This window comes from Triticum urartu, chromosome 2A, assembly GCF_056163025.1.
Source record: "Triticum urartu cultivar PI428250 chromosome 2A, HENAU_Tu73, whole genome shotgun sequence".
Classification (NCBI taxonomy): Eukaryota; Viridiplantae; Streptophyta; class Magnoliopsida; order Poales; family Poaceae; genus Triticum; species Triticum urartu.
Genome location: NC_141874.1, coordinates 694,149,580 through 694,173,604, shown reverse-complemented (window position 1 = coordinate 694,173,604; position 24,025 = coordinate 694,149,580). Strand labels below are relative to the sequence as shown.

The 24,025-nt window shown below is 45.2% G+C and overlaps 1 pseudogene; it reads right to left on the bottom strand.

Annotated features, from left to right (window-relative positions):
* Positions 1 to 20,852: 20,852 nt before the first annotated feature.
* On the bottom strand, positions 20,853 to 22,427 carry LOC147986834 (uncharacterized; annotated as a pseudogene).
* Positions 22,428 to 24,025: the final 1,598 nt, after the last annotated feature.

Below are 24,025 nucleotides of genomic sequence, written 5' to 3'. Positions count from 1 at the left end.
CACTTAAGGGAACAATCCAACGATTCACCTTTCCCAAGGTGCCCCGTTACGGGATCATGGCGATTATTTCCTCGCCACCATGACACCATTTACCATCTTTCTAAGCATGGAATTGTTGCCCACAAATCAAACCTAGTCGTTTGTTCTTCCATCTCTCTCGATGTGTGTTTTGTGTCTCAGCTCAAGAGATGTTCTAATGTCTCACTCCATGAGTTGATCTTGAGTTGCTCGATCTTTGAGAAGATCGTTTCCTGTAGAGTTTCCTTCCCTCTTCATCGTGTTGGATGAAGATCTTGAAGACAAAGACGTCAAGAGCAATGTGATGCAATATATCGGTATCTTCGAGAAGGGCAATTGGATCAAGAAGACTGTGATAGTTTTGTGACCCCTCTGTCTTCTTACTCCACTTCTTGAATCTCGGGACGAGATTCTTGTTTTAGTGGGGGTGAGTTGTCACATCCCAAGTTCTGGTAATGCCTAGTGCTAACATATGGTGTTGCATCATGTCTACTTTACTCGGAAAATTGAAATGGGGATGACAAAACCCCCCAGCACCCCATTAATCCAAGTAGGATTTACTAAAATCTTTTTCAATGAACCTGAAATGCCCTTCTAAAATGTTCATCATCTTTGCCTTGGTCTTAAACCTCTGACAGAAATGGTGCACATATTTCTAGGACATCATAGGGTCACTGAATTAAATCATACTCTATTTACATTTGGGCATTTAAATGCTATAGAATATTTTAGATGTCCAAATAATCCTAAACTGAAATGTTCCATGTTGGTTATATGCTAAACAGTGGGCATGAGCAGTTTGGTGATTTTTGAAAGTGCCTAAGCATTTTTAGAAAAGCCACAAAGTTGCAGAAAAATATAAAACAGGAAATAAAATAGAGAAAGGAGAAACTTACCTGGCTTACCTGCAGCCCAGCTGTGCGGCCCAACACTGTAGCCAGCCCAGCCCAACTCCTCCCCTGTCTTCAACCTCGTGCCAGTAGGCACGAGGACGTGTGCCCGCGGCACGCACGCGCGCGCCCGGCCACCTCCTGCTTGCCGCTTTCCCCCTCGACGCCCCGGGGACGCCACGCAGCCTCCCGGGTCCCTCTCTCACTCTCTCCCATGCTCCTCCCCCTCCTCTGGCTCTCTCCCTCGCACCACCGAACGCGGCCGCCGCCGACGAGAACCACCACGGCCACAGCTACCCCCTCGCCCCTCTGTTGTGCCCACGAGTTCCGCGACGTCGTCCTCGACCCCCTCACCGAACCACGCCCCGCCGGAAGCCCTGCAGCCTCGCCTTTGAGCTCTTCTTCAACCTTCGGCCGCCGGCGACCTCATCTTCGATTCACCGCCGTCTGTGCTTCCCCGACCCCGACTTCAACTCCGTTCGACCCCTCTGTGAGCCTCCGTCGTTTTCCCCTTGTTTTCCCTCTCCAACCCTTCCTCTAGCCGTGTTTTCACCGGAGACCGAACCGCGCCACCACTGAGCCTCTCGCCGCCGTGGCCACAGCCGCCGCAACCTCCAACCAAGCACACCCAGGTGCTCACCGCGTCGCGTAGGTGCCGTAGGAGCCGAGCACGCCACCCCACGGGCACCGTAGCCCCGCTCCCGAGTGCACCCGTACTCCGGCCACCGCCACGAGCTCGATTCCGGCGAGCTCGCTCCACCCCAGCTCCTCCCACTTGCCCCACTAGATGCGCGCGAGCCCCAGCTACGCGTAGGACCAAACCGTGGTCGATTTGGTCGCCTGTGGGCGATTCCCGAAGCCCTCCGCCGTCTCTGTCGTCGCCGGCGACGAGCCGTTGACCTGGTCCGGCGGGTTTGACCCAGCTTGACCGGGGTTTGACTTTCCCCTGACTCACTAACATGTGGGCCCCAGGCCACTAACTAAACTGGGATTAGTATTAGTTTAACACAAACTAACTTTAGTTAGTTAACTAACTACTGACCAGTGGGTCCCACTGGTCAGGTTTGACCTGGCCAGCCACAGTTGACCTGCTGATGTCACTCTTACATCATGCTGACGCAGTAAAACCTTTTCTGGATTTTAAATAAATCTAAATGATTTATTTATTTTAGAAAATGCCTAAAACTTCTAAAAATCATAGAAAATAATCTATAACTCAGAATGAAATAATTTATATATGAAAAATTATCACAAAAATTCAAGGAATCTGTTTATGGCATTTTCATGCATGTTTGAACAATGTTTGTCCCTGTTTTGGACAAAACAAATAAATGGCATTTAATAAAGCACATATGGAGTTTGAATTTGAACCTAGTGTTCAAACCAACTCCATTTAACTTGTTGCTAGTTGCATTAGGCCAATCAACAGCATATTGCCATGTCACATTCATGCATCATATTGTTGCATGGCATTGATTGTGTCCTTCCCTGTTTGCCGGTAACCGTCCCCTCTCAGACGACAATGTTTCCGACGACGTGATCGATGACACCGATGAAGAACTATATTGTCTTCAGAAGTGCCAGGCAAGCAAAACCCCCTTGTTCATTCCGATACAATCCCACTCTCTCGCTCCTGCTCTCTTTTACTGCATTAGGACAACAATGATTCAACTGTTACATGTTGCGGTAGTTGAACCCCTTTCCTCTGCATGACCTGTCATTGCCATAGTAAATAGATGAGACCCACTAGCATGAGTAGGAGTTGTTTGAGCCCTGATGTGCCTACTCATCCATGCTTGTTTGTCATGCCTACTATTTCTTAGAGTTGAGTCAGGTCTGATTCATCGGGGATGAATTGGAACAGTGATGAACATGTCCTACTGTGTGTGAGCTAAGTGTGTAAACACGATTTGGTAAAGGTAGCGGTGAGAGGCCATGTAGGAGTACATGGTGGGTTGTCTCATTGAAACCGTTCTTAGGAACTGAGTTCTGTGTTTGTGATCCATGAAACAGTTACTACCACGCATTGGGCCCGAAACCAATGGACCCTCTCGGCTTCTTGATCACCCTTGTCCTCTGTCCAGGAGTTGCAACTAGTTTCTGGTGTTTATAGGATATGTGTTGGCGGCCGTGCGTAGCGCTGACCCTAGGGGTGGGCTATGATGCGGTAGATACACCGTGGCAGGGCATGCCGAGCGCCCGTTTGGTGTCTCGGAACCCTGTACACATCGTCCGGGGCCGTATGTGGAAACCTCGGCCGGACTCCCTGCGGATGGAACCTAGATAGGCGATAAACCTGGACTAGAGACTTGAGTGTTTAGGTAGGCCGTGGCCGACACCCTCGTTGGGCTTCCGCTTGAAGGTTGCCGAGTACATGTCGTGTAAACGGCGGTAAGTGGTGAGAGCGGGTGTGAAGAAGTACACCCCTGCAGGGTTATCATCATCTATTAGAATAGTCGTGTCCGCGGTAATGGACTTCTGGGTTGCCTATAACAGTTCATAGACAAGTGAAAGTGGATACTCTAAAACTCGCAAGATAAGTGTGAGTGCTGTGGATGGCCTTCCCGTAGGGAGACGGGAGCGGATCCATAGTGGTGTATTGAATGGTGAATATGTGGACTCGTGTGCCCCACCTCAAAAGAGTTGCTTGCAGTCGTAGTTCAGGTTAGCCACTGAGTCAAAGCTGGCTTGCTGCAGTTAAACTCCACCACCCCCTTTATTGATACTGATGCATATGTAGATAGTTCTGATGTAAGTCTTGCTGGGTACATTTTTACTCACGTTTGCTTAATTTATATTTTGCAGAGAGACTTCAGTCTCGCTAGTAGTTTCGCGTGGACTTTGACGTTTAGCTTGATACCTCAGCTACGATCTTGTGCCCTCGGCAGGATCTGGTAGATAGTCAGGCTTCTCAGCCTTTTTCATTTGTAGATGTCTGTACTCAGACATGTTAAGCTTCCGCATGTGCTTTGATTTGTATGCTATGAGTGTTGGGTCATGGGACCCATGTTTGTAATATCTCGCTCCTCGGAGCCTAATGAATAAATACTTGAGTTGTAGAGTTATGTTGTGATGCCATGTTGTATTTACACATATCGAGCATATTGTGTGTATGATTGAAATGCTTGGTATGTGTGGGATCCGACAATCTAGTTGTTTATCCTTGGCAGCCTCGCTTATGGGGAAGTGTAGTCTAGTGCTTCCATGAGCCATAGTAGTCCGCTACAGCCCGGTTCACCGGAGTCCTGCTAGCCCAGCACTACTGTTTAGGACACTTGACTGGTCGGCATGTGTTTCACTTCGTTCCTATGTCTATCCCTTCGGGGAAATGTCATGCGGTGACATCCGGAGTCCTGCCTAGCCTGCTACAGCCCGGGTTCCCCGGAGTCCTGTTAGCCCAGTGCTACAGCCCGGATTCACACGCTGCTGACCGACACGCTCGATGTGATTCATGTATGCCTGTCCCCATAGGTTAGTGCCGCTTTGGGTTCACGATTAGCCATGTCGGCCCGGGTTCTCTGTCATATGGATGCTAGCGACACTATCATATACGTGAGCCAAAAGGCGCAAATGGTCCCAGGCCATGGTAAGGCGACACCCGTGGGAATACCGTGCGTGAGGCCGCAAAGTGATATGAGGTGTTACCGGCTAGATCGATGTGACTTGGAATCGGGGTCCTAACACATCGAGGGGCCCATGAGGCAAGGGGTGCGCCCTAGGGGGGGGCGCCCTCACCCTCGTGATCGCCTCTCCGATGCCTTGGCATAGGGTCCAAGTCTCCTGGACCACGTTCGGCGAGAAAATCACATTCCCGAAGGTTCCATTCCGTTTGGACTCCGTTTGATATTCCGTTTCTTCGAAACAATGAAATAGGCAAAAAACAGCAATTCTGGGCTGGGCCTCCGGTTAATAGGTTAGTCCCAAAAATAATATAAAAGTGGAAAATAAAGCCCAATATAGTCCAAAACAGTAGATAATATAGCATGGAGCAATCAAAAATTATAGATACGTTGGATACCTATCAGGCATCCCCAAGCTTAATTCATGCTCGTCCTCGAGTAGGTAAATGATAAAAAGAGAATTTTTGATGCAGAGTGCTACTTGGTATAATTTCAATGCAAATCTTCTTAATTGTGATATGAATATTCAGATTCGAAAGATTCAAGACAAAAGTTTATATTGACATAAAAATAATAATACTTCAAGCATACTAACAAAGCAATTATGTCTTCTCAAAATATCATGGCCAAAGAAAGTTATCCCTACAAAATCATATAGTCTGGCTATGCTCTATCTTCACCATACAAAGTATTTAAATCATGCACAACCCCGATGACAAGCCAAGCAATTGTTTCATACTCTAACTTTTTCAAAACTTTTTCAGTCTTCACGCAATACATGAGCGTGAGCCATGGATATAGCACTATAGGTGGAATAGAATGGTGGTTGTGGAGAAGACAAAAAGGAGAAGATAGTCTCACATCAACTAGGCGTATCAACGGGCTATGGAGATGCCCATCAATAGATATCAATGTGAGTTAGTAGGGATTGCCATGCAACGGATGCACTAGAGCTATAAGTATATGAAAGCTCAAAAAGAAACTAAGTGGGTGTGCATCCAACTTGCTTGCTCATGAAGACCTAGGGAAATTTGAGGAAGCCCATCATTGGAATATACAAGCCAAGTTCTATAATGTAAAATTCCCACTAGTATATGAAAGTGATAACATGAGAGACTCTCTACTATGAAGATCATGGTGCTACTTTGAAGCACAAGTGTGGTAAAAGGATAGTAACATTGTCCCTTCTCTCTTTTTCTCTCTTTTTTATTTATATTTTTTGGGGGCCTTTTTTATGGCCTCTTTTTATTTGGGCTTCTTTGGCCTCTTTTATTTATTTTTTTATTTTTCGTCCGGAGTCTCATCCCGAATTATGGGGGAATCATAGTCTCCATCATTCTTTCCTCACTGGGATAATGCTCTAATAATGATGATCATCACACTTTTATTTTTCTTACAACTCAACAATTACAACTCGATACTTAGAACAAAATATGACTCTATATGAATGCATCCGGTGGTGTACCGGGATATGCAATATGACAATGATGGAGTGTGTCATGATGAACTAGATGGTGGAAAGTTGCATGGCAATATATCTCGGAATGGCTATGGAAATGCCATAATAGGTAGGTATGGTGGCTGTTTTGAGGAAGGTATATGGTAGGTGTATGATACCGGCGAAAGGTGCGCGGTATTAGAGAGGCTAGAAAAGGTGGAAGGGTGAGAGTGCGTATGATCCATGGACTCAACATTAGTCATAAAGAACTCATACTTATTGCAAAAATCTAGAAGTTATCAAAGCAAAGTATTACACGCATGCTCCTAGGGGGATAGATTGGTAGGAAAAGACCATTGCTCGTCCCCGACCGCCACTCATAAGGAAGACAATCAATAAATAAATCATGCTCCGACTTCATCACATAACGGTTCACCGTACGTGTATGCTACGGGAATCACAAACTTTAACACAAGTATTCTTTAAATTCACAACTACTCAACTAGCATGACTTTAATATTATCACCTCCATATCTCAAAACAATTATCATGTTTCAATCTTTTCTTAGTATTCAACACACTCAAAAGAAAGTTTCACAAATCTTGAATACCAAGCATATTATTATTAAGCAAATTACCATGCTATTAAGAGACTTCAAAATAATTTAAGTGAAGCATGAGAGATCAATAGTTTCTTTAAAACAAATCCACCACCGTGCTCTAAAAGATCTAAGTGAAGCACATAGAGCAAAATTATAATGCTCAAAAGATATAAGTGAAGCACATAGAGCAAAACTACTTAGCTCAAAAGATATAAGTGAAGCACATAGAGCAAAACTACTTAGCTCAAAAGATATAAGTGAAGCACATAGAGTATTCTATCAAATTTTAATTCATGTATGGCTCTCTCAAAAGTTGTGTACAGCAAGGATGATTGTGGCATACTAAGACACAAAGACACAAATAATACAATACGCTCCAAGCAAAACACATATCATGTTGGTGAATAAAAATATAGCTCCAAGTAAATTACCGATGGAAATGGACGAAAGAGGGGATGCCTCCCGGGGCATCCCCAAGCTTTGACTTCTTGGTGTCCTTGTATTATCTCGGGGGTGCCATGGGCATCCCCAAGCTTAGGCTCTTGCCACTCCTTGTTCCATAATCCATCAAAAGAATTCACCCAAAACTTGAAAACTTCACAACACAAAACTTAAAGTAGAAAACTCGTGAGCTCCGTTAGCGAAAGAAAACAAAAGACCACTTCAAGGTACTGTAATGAACTCATTATTTATTTATATTGGTGTTAAACCTACTGTATTCCAACTTCTCTATGGATTATAAACTATTTTACTAGACATAGATTCATCAAAATAAGCAAACAACACACGAAAAACAGAATCTGTCAAAAACAGAACAGCCTGTAGTAATCTGTAGCTAGCGCAAGATATGGAACCCCAAAAATTCTAAAATAAATTGCTGGACGTGATGAATTTATCTATTAATCATCTGAAAAAATAATTAACTAAATATCACTCTTAAAATAAAAATGACAGCAGTTCTCGTGAGCGCTAAAGTTTCTGTTTTTTTACAGCAAGTTCAACAAGACTTTCCCCAAGTCTTCCCAACGGTTCTACTTGGCACAAACACTAATTAAACACAAAAAACACAAACAAACAGAGGCTAAATAATTTATTTATTATTAAGCAGGAGAAAAAAGCAAGTAATAAAAATAAAATTGGGTTGCCTCCCAACAAGCGCTATCATTTAACGCCCCTAGCTAGGCATAAAAGCGAGGATAGATCTAGGTATTGCCATCTTTGGTAGGCAATTCTTCGATGAGGCATCTGTTTCCCTTAGGAATTTCTTTCTTTCTAGTGATTATTAAACTTTTAGGCATAAGATCGAAAAATTCATTTGTAGCAATTGGTTCCTTAATGATATCAAAAAGATTGGGATGAATACTTATAGATTGAAGATTCGCAGTTTCCTTAGATGATTCACCCTTATTTTTAGGAACATACATAAGCTTGGCAATTTTAGTAGGAGGACTTGGAGTATTCTTTACGGACAAAAAAGCGGTTCCCAAGTTTGTAATGATACCCTCAAGTTTATCAATTCTAGTAGAATCTAAGTTCATTTTCTCATTAATTATGGGTTCTTTTCCTTAATATTTTTCAAAGTCATTCCTACATTAGATCCATATTGAGTAATTTGATTGTAGATCTTTTTATCTAGATTTTCAATTGATTCAATAGTAGCAACTTTATTTTCAATAAGTTCAAGTCTTTGCATAACATGCTCCAAAGTTAACATGGTTCCGTTAACCAGAAGAGGTGGTGAGCCAAATAAATTTAGCATAGCATTATAAGAATCAAAGGTATGGCTACCCAAGAAGTTCCCTCCGGTAATGGTATCGAGGATATATCTATACCAAGGATTAACACCTACATAAAAATTGCGGAGAAGAACTAAGGTAGATTGCTTCCTGGTAGATCTATTTTGAGCATTGCAAATTCTATACCAAGCATCTTTTAGATTTTCTCCCTCCCTTTGTTTAAAATTTAGAACTTCACTCTTGGGAGACAACGGAGAAGATATGAGACTAGCCATGACGACAAGAAAACAAACTAGCACACAAGAAAACAAGAGCAAACGGGAAAAAGAGGCAAATAGAGAGGGAGGATAGAGAGAGGGGGGGCGAATAAAATGGCAAGGGTGAAGTGGGGGAGAGAAAAACGAGAGGCAAATGGAAAATAATGTAATGCGAGAGATAGGGATTGTGATGGGTACTTGGTATGTTGACTTTTTGCGTAGACTCCCCGGCAACGGCGCCAGAAATCCTTCTTGCTACGTCTTGAGCTTGCGTTGGTTTTCCCCGAAGAGGAAGGGATGATGCAGCAGAGTAGCGTAAGTATTTCCCTCAGTTTTTGAGAACCAAGGTATCAATCCAGTAGGAGGCCACGCACAAAACGATAGCTACTCGCAACCAACGCGATTAGGGGTTGTCAATCCCTTCACAGTCACTTACGAGAGTGAGATCTGATAGATATAATATTTTTGGTATTCTTGATATAAAGATGCAAAGTAAAAAGTAAAGGCAAAGTAAAAAAGCAAAACAAGATTAAAGTGATGGAGATTGATATGATGAGAATAGACCCGGGGGCCATAGGTTTCACTAGTGGCTTCTCTCAAAAGCATAAGTATTCTACGGTGGGTGAACAAATTACTGTTGAGCAATTGACATAATTGAGCATAGTTATGAGAATATCTAGGCATGATTATGTATATAGGCATCACGTCCGTGACAAGTAGACCGAAATGATTCTGCATCTACTACTATTACTCCACTCATTGACCGCTATCCAGCATGCATCTAGAGTATTAAGTTAAAAACAGAGTAATGCCTTAAGCAAGATGACATGATGCAGAGAGATAAATTCATGCAATATGAAATAAACCCCATCTTGTTATCCTCGATGGCAACGATGCAATACGTGCCTTGTTGCCCCTTCTGTCACTGAGAAAGGACATCGCAAGATCGAAACCAAAGCTAAGCACTTCTCCCATGGCAAGAACTACCAATCTAGTTGGCCAAACCAAATGGATAATTCGAAGAGACTTGCAAATATAACCAATCATACATAAAAGAGTTCAGAGAAGATTCAAATATTATTCATAGATAGACTTGATCATAAACCCACAATTCATCGGTCTCAACAAACACACCGCAAAAAGAAGATTACATTGAATAGATCTCCACAAGAGAGGGGGAGAACTTTGTATTGAGATCCAAAAAGAGAGAAGAAGCCATCTAGCTACTAACTATGGACCCGAAGGTCTGAGGTAAACTACTCACACTTCATCGGAGAGGCTATGATGATGTAGAAGCCCTCCGTGATGACGGCCCTCTTCCGGCGGAGCTCCGGAACATGCCCCAAGATGGGATCTCGTGGATACAGAAAGTTGCGGTGGTGGAATTAGGTTTTTGGCTCCTGTTCTGGTCGTTTGGGGGTATGTATGTATATATAGGAGAAAGAAGTACGTTGGTGGAGCATCGAGGGGCCCACGAGGCAGGGGCGCCCCCCACCCTCGTGACCGCCTCTCCGATGCCTTGGCGTAGGGTCCAAGTCTCTTGAACCACGTTCGGTGAGAAAATCACGTTCCCGAAGGTTTCATTCCGTTTGGACTCTGTTTGATATTCCGTTTCTTCGAAGCACTGAAATAGACAAAAAACAGCAATTCTGGGCTGGGCCTCCGGTTAATAGGTTAGTCCCAAAAATAATATAAAAGTGGAAAATAAAGCCCAATATAGTCCAAAACAGTAGATAATATAGCATGGAGCAATAAAAAATTATAGATATGTTGGAGACGTATCAATAAAAAGGATGGCAAGGTGAACAAAGGTATATATGATATACATGTTATTGATGTGTACCTTACCAAAGCTCGCAGTAGAACCTGGGTATTTGATACTGGCTCTGTTGCTAATATTTGCAACTCGAAACAGGGACTACGGATTAAGCGAACACTGGCAAAGGACGAGGTGACGATGCGCGTGGGAAATGGTTCCAAAGTCGATGTGATCGCCGTCGGCACGCTACCTCTACATCTACCTTTGGGATTAGTATTAGACCTAAATAATTGTTATTTGGTGCCAGCGTTGAGCATGAACATTATATCTGGATCTTGTTTGATGCGAGACGGTTATTCGTTTAAATCAGAGAATAATGGTTGTTCTATTTATATGAGTAATATCTTTTATGGTCATGCACCCTTGAAGAGTGGTCTATTTTTGATGAATCTCGATAATAGTGATACACATATTCATAATGTTGAAGCCAAAAAGATGCAGAGTTGATAATGATAGTGCAACTAATTTGTGGCACTGCCGTTTAGGTCATATCGGTGTAAAGCGCATGAAGGAACTCCTTACTGATGGACTTTTGAAACCACTTGATTATGAATCACTTGGTACTTGCGAACCGTGCCTCATAGGCAAGATGACTAAAACGCCGTTCTCCGGTACTATGGAGAGAGCAACAGATTTGTTAGAAATCATACATACAGATGTATGTGGTCCGATGAATGTTGAGGCTCGCGACGGATATCGTTATTTTCTCACCTTCACAGATGATTTGAGCAGATATGGGTATATCTACTTAATGAAACATAAGTCTGAAACATTTGAAAAGTTCAAAGAATTTTAGAGTGAAGTTGAAAATCATCGTAACAAGAAAATAAAGTTTCTACGATCTGATCATGCAGGAGAATATTTGAGTTACAAGTTTGGTCTACATTTGAAACAATGCGGAATAGTTTCGCAACTCACGCCACCCGAAACACCACAACGTAATGGTGTGTCCGAACATTGTAATCGTACTTTACTAAATATGGTGTGATCTATGACGTCTCTTACTGATTTACCGCTATCGTTTTGGGGTTATGCTTTAGAGACGGCTGCATTCACGTTAAATAGGGCACCATCAAAATCCGTTGAGACGATGCCTTATGAACTGTGGTTTGGCAAGAAACCAAAGTTGTCGTTTCTTAAAGTTTGGGGCTGCGATGCTTATGTGAAAAAGCTTCAACCTGATAAGCTCGAACCCAAATCGGAGAAATGTGTCTTCATAGGATACCCAAAGGAGACTGTTGGTTACACCTTCTATCACAGATCCGAAGGCAAGACATTCGTTGCTAAGAATGGATCCTTTCTAGAGAAGGAGTTTCTCTCAAAAGAAGTGAGTGGGAGGAAAGTAGAACTTGATGAGGTAACTGTAGCTGCTCCCTTATTGGAAAGTAGTTCATCACAGAAACCGGTTCCTGTGACGCCTGCACCAATTAGTGAGGAAGTTAATGATGATGATCATGAAACTTCAGATCAAGTTGTTACTGAACCTCGTAGGTCAAGCAGAGTAAGATCTGCACCAGAATAGTACGGTAATCCTGTTCTGGAGGTTATGTTACTAGACCATGACGAACCTACGAACTATGAAGAAGCGATGGTGAGCCCAGATTCCGCAAAATGGCTTGAGGCCATGAAATCTGAGATGGGATCCATGTATGAGAACAAAGTGTGGACTTTGGTTGACTTGCCCGATGATCGGCAAGCCATTGAGAATAAATGGATCTTCAAGAAGAAGACCGACGCTGACGGTAATGTTACTGTCTATAAAGCTCGACTTGTTGCAAAAGGTTTTCGACAAGTTCAAGGGATTGACTATGATGAGACTTTCTCACCCGTAGAGATGCTTAAGTCTGTCCGAATCATGTTAGCAATTGCCGCATTTTATGATTATGAAATTTGGCAAATGGATGTCAAAACTGCATTCCAGAATGGATTTCTGAAAGAAGAGTTGTATATGATGCAACCAAAAGGTTTTGTCGATCCAAACGGAGCTAACAAAGTGTGCAAGCTCCAGCGATCCATTTATGGACTGATGCAAGCCTCTCGGAGTTGGAATAAACGCTTTGATAGTGTGATCAAAGCATTTGGTTTGTACGGACTTTTGGAGAAGCCTGTATTTACAAGAAAGTGAGTGGGAGCTCTGTAGCATTTCTGATATTATATGTGGATGACATATTGTTGATTGGAAATGATATAGAATTTTTGGATAGCATAAAGGGATACTTGAGTAAAAGTTTTTCAATGAAAGACCTCGGTGAAGCTGCTTATATATTGGGCATCAAGATCTATAGAGATAGATCAAGACGCTTAATCGGACTTTCACAAAGCACATACCTTGACAAAGTTTTGAAGAAGTTCAAAATGGATCAAGCAAAGAAAGGGTTCTTGCATGTGTTACAAGGTGTGAAGTTGAGTAAGACTCAATGCCCGACCACTGCAGAAGATAGAGAGAAAATGAAAGATGTTCCCTATGTTTCAGCCATAGGCTCTATCATGTATGCAATGCTGTGTACCAGACCTGATGTGTGCCTTGCTATAAGTCTAGCAGGGAGGTACCAAAGTAATCCAGGAGTGGATCACTGGACAGCGGTCAAGAACATCCTGAAATACCTGAAAAGGACTAAGGATATGTTTCTCGTTTATGGAGGTGACAAAGAGCTAGTCGTAAATGGTTACGTCGATGCAAGCTTTGACACTGATCCGGACGATTCTAAATCGCAAACCGGATACGTGTTTACATTGAATGGTGGAGCTGTCAGTTGGTGCAGTTCTAAACAAAGCGTCGTGGCGGGATCTACGTGTGAAGCAGAGTACATAGCTGCTTCGGAAGCAGCAAATGAAGGAGTCTGGATGAAGGAGTTCATATCCAATCTAGGTGTCATACATAGTGCATTGGGTCCAATGAAACTCTTTTGTGATAATACTGGTGCAATTGCCTTGGCGAAGGAATCCAGATTTCACAAGAGAACCAAGCACACCAAGAGACGCTTCAATTCCATCCGGGATCTAGTCCAGGTGGGAGACATAGAAATTTGCAAGATACATACAGATCAGAATGTTGCAGACCCGTTGACTAAGCCTCTTCCACGAGCAAAACATGATCAGCACCAAGGCTCCATGGGTGTTGGAATCATTTGTGTAATCTAGATTATTGACTCTAATGCAAGTGGGAGACTGAAGGAAATATGCCCTAGAGGCAATAATAAAGTTATTATTTATTTCCTTATTCTAATGATAAATGTTTATTATTCATGCTAGAATTGTATTAACCGGAAACGTAATACATGTGTGAATACATAGACAAACATAGTGTCACTAGTATGCCTTTACTTGACTAGCTCGTTAATCAAAGATGGTTATGTTTCCTAGCCATTGACATGAGTTATCATTTGATTAATGGGATCACATCATTAGGAGAATGATGTGATTGACTTGACCCATTCCGTTAGCTTAGCACTCGATCGTTTAGTATGTTGCTATTGCTTTCTTCATGGCTTATACATGTTCCTATGACTATGAGATTATGCAACTCCCGTTTACCGGAGGAACAATTTGTGTGCTACCAAACGTCACAATGTAACTGAGTGATTATAAAGGTGCTCTACAGGTGTCTTCGAAGGTACTTGTTGGGTTGGTGTATTTCGAGATTAGGATTTGTCACTCCGATTGTCGGAGAGGTATCTCTGGGCCCTCTCGGTAATACACATCACTTAAGCCTTGCAAGCATTGCAACTAATGAGTTAGTTGCGGGATGATGTATTATAGAATGAGTAAAGAGACTTGCCGGTAACGAGATTGAACTAGGTATTGAGATACCGACGATCGAATCTCAGGCAAGTAACATACCGATGACAAAGGGAACAACGTATGTTGTTATGCGGTCTGACCGATAAAGATCTTCATAGAATATGTGGGAGCCAATATGAGCATCCAGGTTCCGCTATTGGTTATTGACCGGAGACGTGTCTCGGTCATGTCTACATAGTTCTCGAACCCGTAGGGTCCGCACGCTTAACATTTCGATGACAGTTATATTATGAGTTTATATGTTTTGATGTACCGAAGGTTGTTCGGAGTCCCGGATATGATCACGGACATGACTAGGAGTCTCGAAATGGTCTAGACATGAAGATTGATATATTGAAAGCCTATATTTGGATATCGAAAGTGTTCCGGGTGAAATCGGGATTTTACCGGAGTACCGGAGGGGTTACCGAAACCCCCCGGGGGTTAATGGGCCATAGTGGGCCTTAGTGGAGAAGAGGAGAGGCGGCCAGGGCAAGGGCCGTGCGCCCCTCCCCCCTAGTCCGAATAGGACAATGAGAGGGGGGCGGCGCCCCCCCCCCCTTTCCTTCTTCTCCTCCACCTCTTCCCCCCTCTTCTCCTAATCCAACAAGGAAAAGGGAGGGAGTCCTACTCCCGGTAGGAGTAGGACTCCTCATGGCGCGCCCCTCCTGGCCGGCCACACCTCCCCCCTTGCTCCTTTATATACGGGGGCAGGAGGGCACCCTAGAGACACAACAGTTGATCGTTTGATCTTTTAGCCGTGTGCGGTGCCCTCATCCATCGTAGTCCACCTCGATAATACTGTAGCGGTGCTTAGGCGAAGCTCTGCGTCTGTAGAACATCATCATCGTCACCACGCCGTCGTGCTGACGAAACTCTCCCTCAACACTCGGCTGGATCGGAGTTCGAGGGACGTCATCGGGCTGAACGTGTGCTGAACTCGGAGGTGCCGTACGTTCGGTACTTGATCGGTCGGATCGTGAAGACGTACGACTACATCAACCGTGTTGTGCTAACGCTTCCGCTTTCGGTCTACGAGGGTACGTGGACAATACTCTCCCCTCTCGTTGCTATGCATCACCATGATCTTGCGTGTGCGTAGGAATTTTTTTGAAATTACTACGTTCCCAACAGCAACAGTGTATCGCTCCAGTGCGGAGGCTGAGTACTGCGGCGTTGCCAATGTCGTGGCCGAGTGCGTGTGGTTGCGCCAACTCCTCGGCGAGCTCTTCCTGCCGGTCGACAAGGCGACCCTCATCTACTGCGACAACGTGTCCGCGGTGTACCTCTCCGTCAACCCCATCCACCATCGCCGCACGAAGCATGTGGAGCTAGACATTCACTTTGTGCGCGAGCGCGTGGCCCTTGGCGAGTTCTGCGTTCTCCACATCCTCACGCGCCAGCAACTCGCCGACATCATGACCAAGGGGCTGCCTACAGATGCCTTCTGCGACTTCCGTTCCAGTCTTTGTGTCGCCGCTGCCGACGTCACGACTGCGCGGGGAGGAGGGGTAGGCAGTAGTACGCCGTCGTGTACGCCGTCGTGTACGCCCTCTGTATAGTCACCGCGTACACGACGTGCACCGGCTCATGCAGCCAGACCGTGGCGCACGTTGGGTAGTTTCTTCAACCCATGATCTCCACTAAGTAGGCAGGTAGCGCTAAGTTGTACATATACCCCCTACTCGATCAATGAGAATGCGTGGTGTGAGTTCTCCCCTAATCCTGATCTTCTCTATTAACAACTTGTTCAACATTTTTTAAATAATTATTCAACATTTTTATATACATGATCAACATCTTTTTCAAATACTTGTTCTACATTTTTTAAATACTCATTCAACATTTTTAAATAATTGTTCAACATTTTTCATATACCTGTCCAACATTTTTAATACTTATTAAAAAAATTCAACTACATGTCCAACATGTTTTTCAAATACTTATTCAATATTTTTAAATACTTGTTCAACATTTTTTAAATTCTTGTTCAACATTTTTTAATTCCGGTTCAACATTTTTTCAAATCTTGTATTGGGGAGAGCATTTTTGTAATATATGTATTTAGAATATTTCAAAGTATAAATAAAAGCAAAAAAGAAAGCGAACAGAAAAAGAAATGAAACAGGAAACAGGCAGGGCTTACCCGCGCACGTGGGCTGGCCCATACGCTCGCTGGTTTCAGCGAGTCGGAACGTCGACCCGCTAAACGCGAAAAATATCGATGCCCCAAAATCCACGCTAGGAGAACCATATCCCCCTGAACTCCAATTTGGTATATTTTTTACCCTTAAGTCTCTAAAACTATAGAAATCACCTCCTTCAGTGGTTTTGTAGTTGGCATATTAAAGTATTGACGGTTTTGAACGCTGATTAGGACGTTGACTACCTCAAATTTGAAACACGGACCATGACACGTGAAGAAAAGAGCGGTGGATGCGTCCACCGCCGCGGCACTCCGTCTGACACTGGCAATGAGTCGGCTACAAAGCTCTCTAGCACCAACTCGACCTACTCCTTGCTAGTCAGGTTGCGGCTTGCTCCGCACCAACAAAGTCCACTATCACTTTTTTTTAAGGGTAACTGCCGCTTTATTTAATTAAAACAAGTCTGGGATCTCATCGAAGACCACACTAAGAACAAAGTCTGGTGGCATCATAAGCCAAACCTTACATAAAGTATCTCCTACGCCTATTTTCGCTAGCTTATGCGCGGCAGAATTCGCATTACGACCGACCCAAGACACTTTCACGTCATTAAAGAACTGAAACATCTGCTTAAGCTCCTCTATCCTTGGCCCAACATCAGCCAAATTCTTTTCTCCTTCCTGAAGCATCAACGCCACTTGTTTGTTGTCCGTCTCTAGGTGTAGTTTTTTGACGTTGATCTCGGCGGCTAACTCAACAGCTCTTTTGCAAGCAAGGATCTCCACTGTCTCTGCCTCTGTCTGATGATGGTAGACCTGACATGCAGCCGCTCGGAAATCACCAAGGTGCCCACGTAGGATCACTCCTCCTCCTCCCTTGTCACCATGCTTTGACACCGCCCCGTCAGCGTTTGCTTTTATCCATCCCTCCTCCGGTGGTGTCTGCTTTCTCATGACTAGCGAACCATTCCGTCATATATGCACATACAGAAGCCAATATTTCATGTGGCGGTGATATTTGTTTACCATCTTTCGCCTCGTTCCTCGCCAACCAGAGTCCGTAGCAGGCCTGGACCATCGCTGCTCTCTCCTCCCCCCTACATTCGCAAACCAGCCTAGCAACCACGAGGACAACTCGCTCGAGGAGTTGGTATGACACGGTGGGGCTGCCACCGCAACTCCTTTCTCCGAGCGCAGAAGTTTCCAAAAAAGAACTGAGTGTGGGCATGTCCAGAATCGGTGAAGTAGTGTTTCTTCTCTTCCACAAGCTGCACAAAAAACCCTAGCCTTGACATGCCGCCGCTGGAGCTCTGTTCCAACTGCGAGACCATTTCTCATTAACCTCCACATGTGAATTTTTGCCTTGTTAGGAGCACTAGTATCCCACAAAGCTAGCCATCCCTTGTGTTGGTTCACCGAGGAGGAAGAGCCTGGCCGTCCAGTCTTCACCCCGTTCAACCTCATCCTTAAGTGATACGCCGACCTCACTGAGAACTGCCCATTCTTCGTAAAATTCCATGCTAAATAGTCTTCCATACTTGGGCCTCCAATCGCTATCTGTTTAATATCTCTTGCATCATCTGGTGAGAACATTTCATCAACTAGATTCATATTCCAGGCCTTCCCATTCGGCGTCATTAAATCCTGGACTTTTGTCACCCCTGGCACAAAGGTTTGCCCAAGCGGCTTCATACTTCCTTGCCTTGGAATCCAACTGTCATGATGTATGTTTATCCTAGACCCATCTCCTATGCGCCAAATCGTACCTTCTCTCAACAGATCCCTCCCATAGATTATGCTACGAAAGGTATAAGAGGCGCCAGAGGGACATGTTGCATTCATAATCGTCCCATCCTTGAAATACCGGGCCTTCAGAACTCTAGCACACAAGGATTGTGGGTACTGTAGCACTCTCCAAGCTTGCTTTGCTAACAAGGCCTGGTTGAAAGCAACTGGGTCTGTAAACCCAAGTCCACCATCCCTCTTGGCAGTACACATTTTCTCCCATGCTAGCCAATGCACTTTCCTCTCACCGTTTGCTGCACCCCACCAGAAATTTGACGAAATTGATGTCAGGTTCCCGCACATCTTCTTTGTGAGTTGAAAACAGCTCATGGTAAAAGTTGGTGTAGATTGTAGCACAGATTTGACAAGCACTTCTCGTGCCGCCTTTGATAAACCTTGTCCTTTCCATCCCGATACCTTCCCTTTAGAGCACTCGGTAACATATTTGAATGTTCCATCCTTGGATTTTCCAACCATTGTTGGTAGTCCAAGATATATCTCACTCAGCGCCTCCGTTTCAATTCCAATAGCCTGCTTCAAAGGCCCCTTCTCCTCCTGCGCACAGCCCTTTCCAAAAAATATAGCAGATTTTTGAAGGTTAAATTTTTGACCAGAAGCGGCCTCATACCTCTCTAGAATCTCCCTTAGTGCTATCATATTATTTTGGGATCCTTCCAAGAAAACAATGTTGTCATCTGCAAATAATAGGTGTGTTACATGGGGGCCAGTGCTCCCAAATGAAACACCCTTAATTGTTTTGTTCTGTTGTGCCTTCTTTAACAAAGCTGAGAACCCCTCGACACAAAACAAGAACAAATATGGTGATAGTGGATCCCCTTGCCGCAGACCTCTTGAAGGTAGAAAACTCCTAGAGCAGCCACCATTTAGCCTGACCACAAATTTTGCTGATGAGACACATCTCATTACCATGGATATCCATCTCTGTGAAAACCCAAAGCGTGACAACATTTGTTCTAAAAAAATCCACTCTATTTGGTCATACACCTTCATCATGTCAAGCTTCACCGCGCATAATGGTTTCTTCCTCTTCCTCGTCCTGATCGCGTGAACACACTCGTATGCCACCAGCACATTATCCGTTATTAGCCTCCCGGGCACAAATGCACTTTGCTCTTCAGAGATCAACACTGGGAGAATAGACTTTAACCTGTTAGCAAGAACCTTAGCAGCAATTTTATAAAGGACATTACAGAGACTAATCGGTCTGAATTGAGAAAGAAGCTCCGGTGAGCTAACTTTAGGAATCATCAGTATAGCCGTTGCATTAAAATTATCTGGTGCTGTTACATCCTCCAAAAAATCACGTACTGCACGGCATACATCCTCCCGAACCAGAGACCAGTGTCTTTGGTAGAACATCGCCGGTAGGCCATCCGGCCCCGGAGCCTTTGTGGGTCCCATTTGGAACAACGCTCTCTCTATCTCTTCATCAGAGATAGCAGCCGTAAGATGGTTGTTCATCAAGTCTGTAACAGCCGGTTCAATATTCTCTAGGAGCTGATTGGCGTTCTCCGACCCCTCGGACATGAACAATTTTTCATAAAACGTGGCTGCCATCTCCCTCATTCCCTCGTCCGAAGTGCATCGGGATCCATCCTCACGAATCAAAGCCTTGACCGTATTCTTCCTCTTCCTATGCGAGCATCTGTTTTGGAAATATTTGGTATTTTGGTCACCTGCAGCCAACCACTCCACCCTGGATCGTTGCCTGTAGAGGATTTCCTCTTTCTCATAGATATCACGCAGCTGCCCTTCCAAATCCCGAACCTCCAGTGAGAATCCGGTAACTAGAGCTCGCCTTTTGGCATCCTCGAGCTGGCACTTAAGCTTACCAATTTGTTTCCTTATAGACCCAAAAATAGATCGGCCCCACTGCTGCATTTCCTTTGATACTTTTTCTAACTTAGTCCATACTGCTGCAAGCCCTCGGTCACCATTGCTTGCCGCTTGCCAAGCTGTCGTGACCATGTCCTCATACTCCCTGTGTTTCACCCATGCTTCTTCCCATTTGAATTCACGAGGGCCTCTCCTTGCGCTACATGGAGCCGTCTCCGTCACGCGAATAACAAGTGCGACATGGTCAGACTCTTCAGTAACAACATGTTCCACAGAAGTATCTGGGAACATCTCAGCAAAACCATCATTACATGTGGCACGGTCCAGTCTAACCTGAACATTATCATCTCCATCCCTCTTGTTGTCCCACGTATATGGATACCCAGAGTACCCTAAATCAACCAAGCCACAATCTGCCAGACATACTCTGAAATTTTCCATCTGGGCAAAGCTACGTGTGTTACCCCCAAATTGGTCAGCTTGAAATAAAGCTTCATTAAAATCACCTGCACACAACCATGGCAAATCATCTTGGGCTCTCAGGTATCGGATTGCATCCCAAGACTTCTTCCTCATCTCTGTACGCGGCTCCCCGTAGAAACCAGTGAATCTATAGGTCTTACCCTCATACTGAATCTGTGCATCAATAAAATACTGACACCATGGTCTGACTGTAACCTGGATATTGTCCCTCCACCATAACGCAAGCCCCCCCTTAAACCCTGACAATCCACTGCCACACCATTGCGAAATCCTAATCTCCACTTCAGTCTCTCCATCGCACTAGCCTTTTTCTTTGTTTCACTCAAAAAGACCACCGCTGGGTTGTAGGACCTAATCAGGTCTCGAAGCTCGCCAACTGTCGAGTCCAACCCCAGTCCTCGATAGTTCCAGACCAGAATATTCATTGGTCCCGGTGGCCCCGCGCCGCAGGGTCCGCCGATGTGTCATGATCAGATATATGTTCAAACACTGAGGCCGTTTTCTGCCTCGTTGCGCGAATGAACGTATCTTGATTGTTCTGTATGTCAGTATCTCCTTTTGCCACCCATCGTTGCTTTGGCGTCCTCTTCCTACTGCCCCCATTATTCCAGTCCTGATTTCGCTTAGGATGGTATTCATACTCCGGCCTCGGTTTCCTGACATAATACCCCGGTCGCCTCTCTCTTTCTCTGTACTGTCCTGAACCACCCACGCCATCATATGTCTTTGCAGCATATTTCCTTCTGAGCTCTTGACGCATGTCCATTTGCTTGTTTTTCAAGTCCCTTCTCATGTCTCTTTCTCTCTTATACTCCAGATCATCACGTAAATCCCTACTATGGATATTTGTGTTTTCCTCCTCCGTCGGCCAGTGTCGCGGCTCCTTTCCCTTTTCTTGTGTCGGCCTGTACCGATGCTTATTCGGGCTATTTACTTCCTAACCATCCTTTCTGCCGTCCCCACCAGTGCGGGAATCAGCAGAGAAATTGAAATCCCTTTGTAAGTTCCTCTTCGTTGGGTGATCTCTAACATGCCCCTTCATCCTCTGTCCTCTATCATTACCACTCAAAGGAGCACTGTTGTAGCTATGGTTACTGCTGCTTCCACCCTTTTGAAGTCCCTCTTTGTATGAAGAAGAGTGCCCAGGCGAGGCCCGAAGCCACTCCCCCCATTGCATGTCCGATTGGACCGGGGGAACACACCCATCTGATCCATGCACCAATCTTCCACACTCAAAACAAAAGTGGGGTATTTTCTCATACTCAAAGTCATACCAGGTTCCTTCCAGATCATTAGCAGATTTTTTCAGGTTAAAACCCCTCACAAGAGGCTCATAGATCGACAACTTTGCTCGAAACCTAAGGTGCACTCCCTTTGCGAAACCATCTTTCTCCACATCCACTTTAACCACTTCACCAAGCCAGTTCCCAAGAGCCTCCCCAAAAGCCTTTGAGCGTTTATCCAAAGGAAGGTCCGTCACTCTAACCCAGGCTTCGACTGTGTCAAAAATCATCTCCGACGGGCGTGTGTTTCCTTCATAATCCTTGATCACAACCACGCTGAAATCAAATTTCCAGGGGCCTCCATTTAGCGCATGTTTCCAGTCCCCTTCACTCCCAAAGTGGACGACGAATTTGTTTCCACCAATATCCTTGAATTTTGCTTCACGGTGCAGACCCCATGCTCGTATCATCGTCTGTTCCAGAGCTCAAAATTTCAGAGGTCTCGGCGTGAACGCTTTTCCAATGATCGACCACTTCGGAACCCTAGGCGCCTCCATCACAGCATCCTCAAAGACAAAGCCAGAATCTTCTTTCTCCGTAAGAACTAGCCCACCCAGCTGATCTGACAATCCCGCTGCCTCCGCTGACTCCTTCCCGTCTGCAGGCGATTTGGATGAGCTTCTACTCTGAGATCCCATCGCCATCTTCCCTGCAGCGTCTTTAGTCGTGCTAGTAGCCTTCCCTGGAGTCGGCGACTTCGCCGTAGATGCCATCGATGCCTTATCCATGCCCGCCGCACGAGGGGTAACCGTCGACCTAGGGGTCGCCGTCCCTACTCTGCCGCCTCTCTCCGCCATGGTAGACCACAGCTTCGATCTCACAGTCCAACCAGCCCGCGAGAGAACGCCTTCGTCCTCCCCAAGCCGTCAGAATTCGCACCACCACTGCCAGGAAACCCTAACCCTAGCGACTAGCAGCGGTCACCTAGCGATCGCCTCCCAATCGCCTTTCCTCGTTTCCTGTCAAGGCGGACCCACTGCATGTCTCTAACAAGGTAAGTCCACTATCACTGATGTACGCGTGCGCTAGTGGCTCTAGTCATTCACGCGGTTGGAGTTCCGACACCCCTAGGCCTTGCTTTCATGGGTCAGTCTCGGCCTAGGCAACAGGAGTAACAAAGCATCCTCTGGCACAAGCGGCAAACCGCTTAGGACGTGCACCACCCAGAACACTGGGGGAGGGTTCCGGTGGGCAGGGTATGGCAGCCGCCATACCTTGATTTCGGGCATATTTATACGTATGCATCTACCGATCGGCACACTCTGGAGTCGTTCGACTGCAGCCAGAGCTGGTACAGAGCATGATGGTCCGACGCATACATGCTGTTGGGCCAGTAGCCGGTGCCCCGTGGAGATCGACCGCAGGCAGGATCCATTCGATCGAGCGCTCACGCACATGAGGCAAAAAAAAAAAAAAAAACCGACGCACACGCACGCTCGCCAGACGCGATGAAACCCTAAGCTAACACGGCGGCGGTGGCTGCCCAGGTCGCGAGGACCAAGCGGGCGACCGACGACGGCAGGCTGGGAGCTTAGAGGGCTGTGGCAGCAAGCTCCACCAGCGGCTCCAGCGAAGGAAGCAAGCAGCGTCTTCACCGACGGCAGCAACCGATGGCTCCAGCGGCGGCAGCAAGGTCCATTGGGATTTTCCTGGTAATTCCCCAGGGTCCGAACCAGAGACTAATTGCAGCCACTTTGTTAGGTGTTGGCGATTTTTCTCTGTCAATTCTCCGGGATCTGAAGTTCGGAACCAACTGCAGTAATTCTGAATATAATGAAGATTTATGTAGTGATCTTGTACAATAGGATGGAAAGTTTGTTTATAATTTTATTCATGCTAATGTACTGTGTACTGAACAAGTTTTTGTTTTTAGAATAAGGGTAGGGCATTGCCATTGCCCGAGTCTTCTAGACGTCATTGAAAATTTCATTATCGGTATGTTTTAGGTTGTTTTCCTATTGAAACATGCCTATATTTGGTTTTTCTTTTGTAATGTTTCTTGACTCTTTCGATCTGTATCAAAAGAATTATTTCCTTAAGACTTCGCCACACGTTAAATTTTTTTCGTCCTCCGCCTCTGACCCGGAAGATGTAGGCAAGGCCTCCTCCGGCTCCCAGAACACAAGCATAATGTAGGCAGCGCCACCTCACATGGTTGTCGAAGGCGGAGGGCTTTGGGGTTGGCCGGATGCATGGCCGACAGTGATGGGTGGCGCGATGCAGCAGTGAGGTACAGGGAAGGGGAAACGATGTGCATCTCACCTACAAACATGCTCGCGTGACTTGGGAAGGCGTAAGAGCTACATCTGAG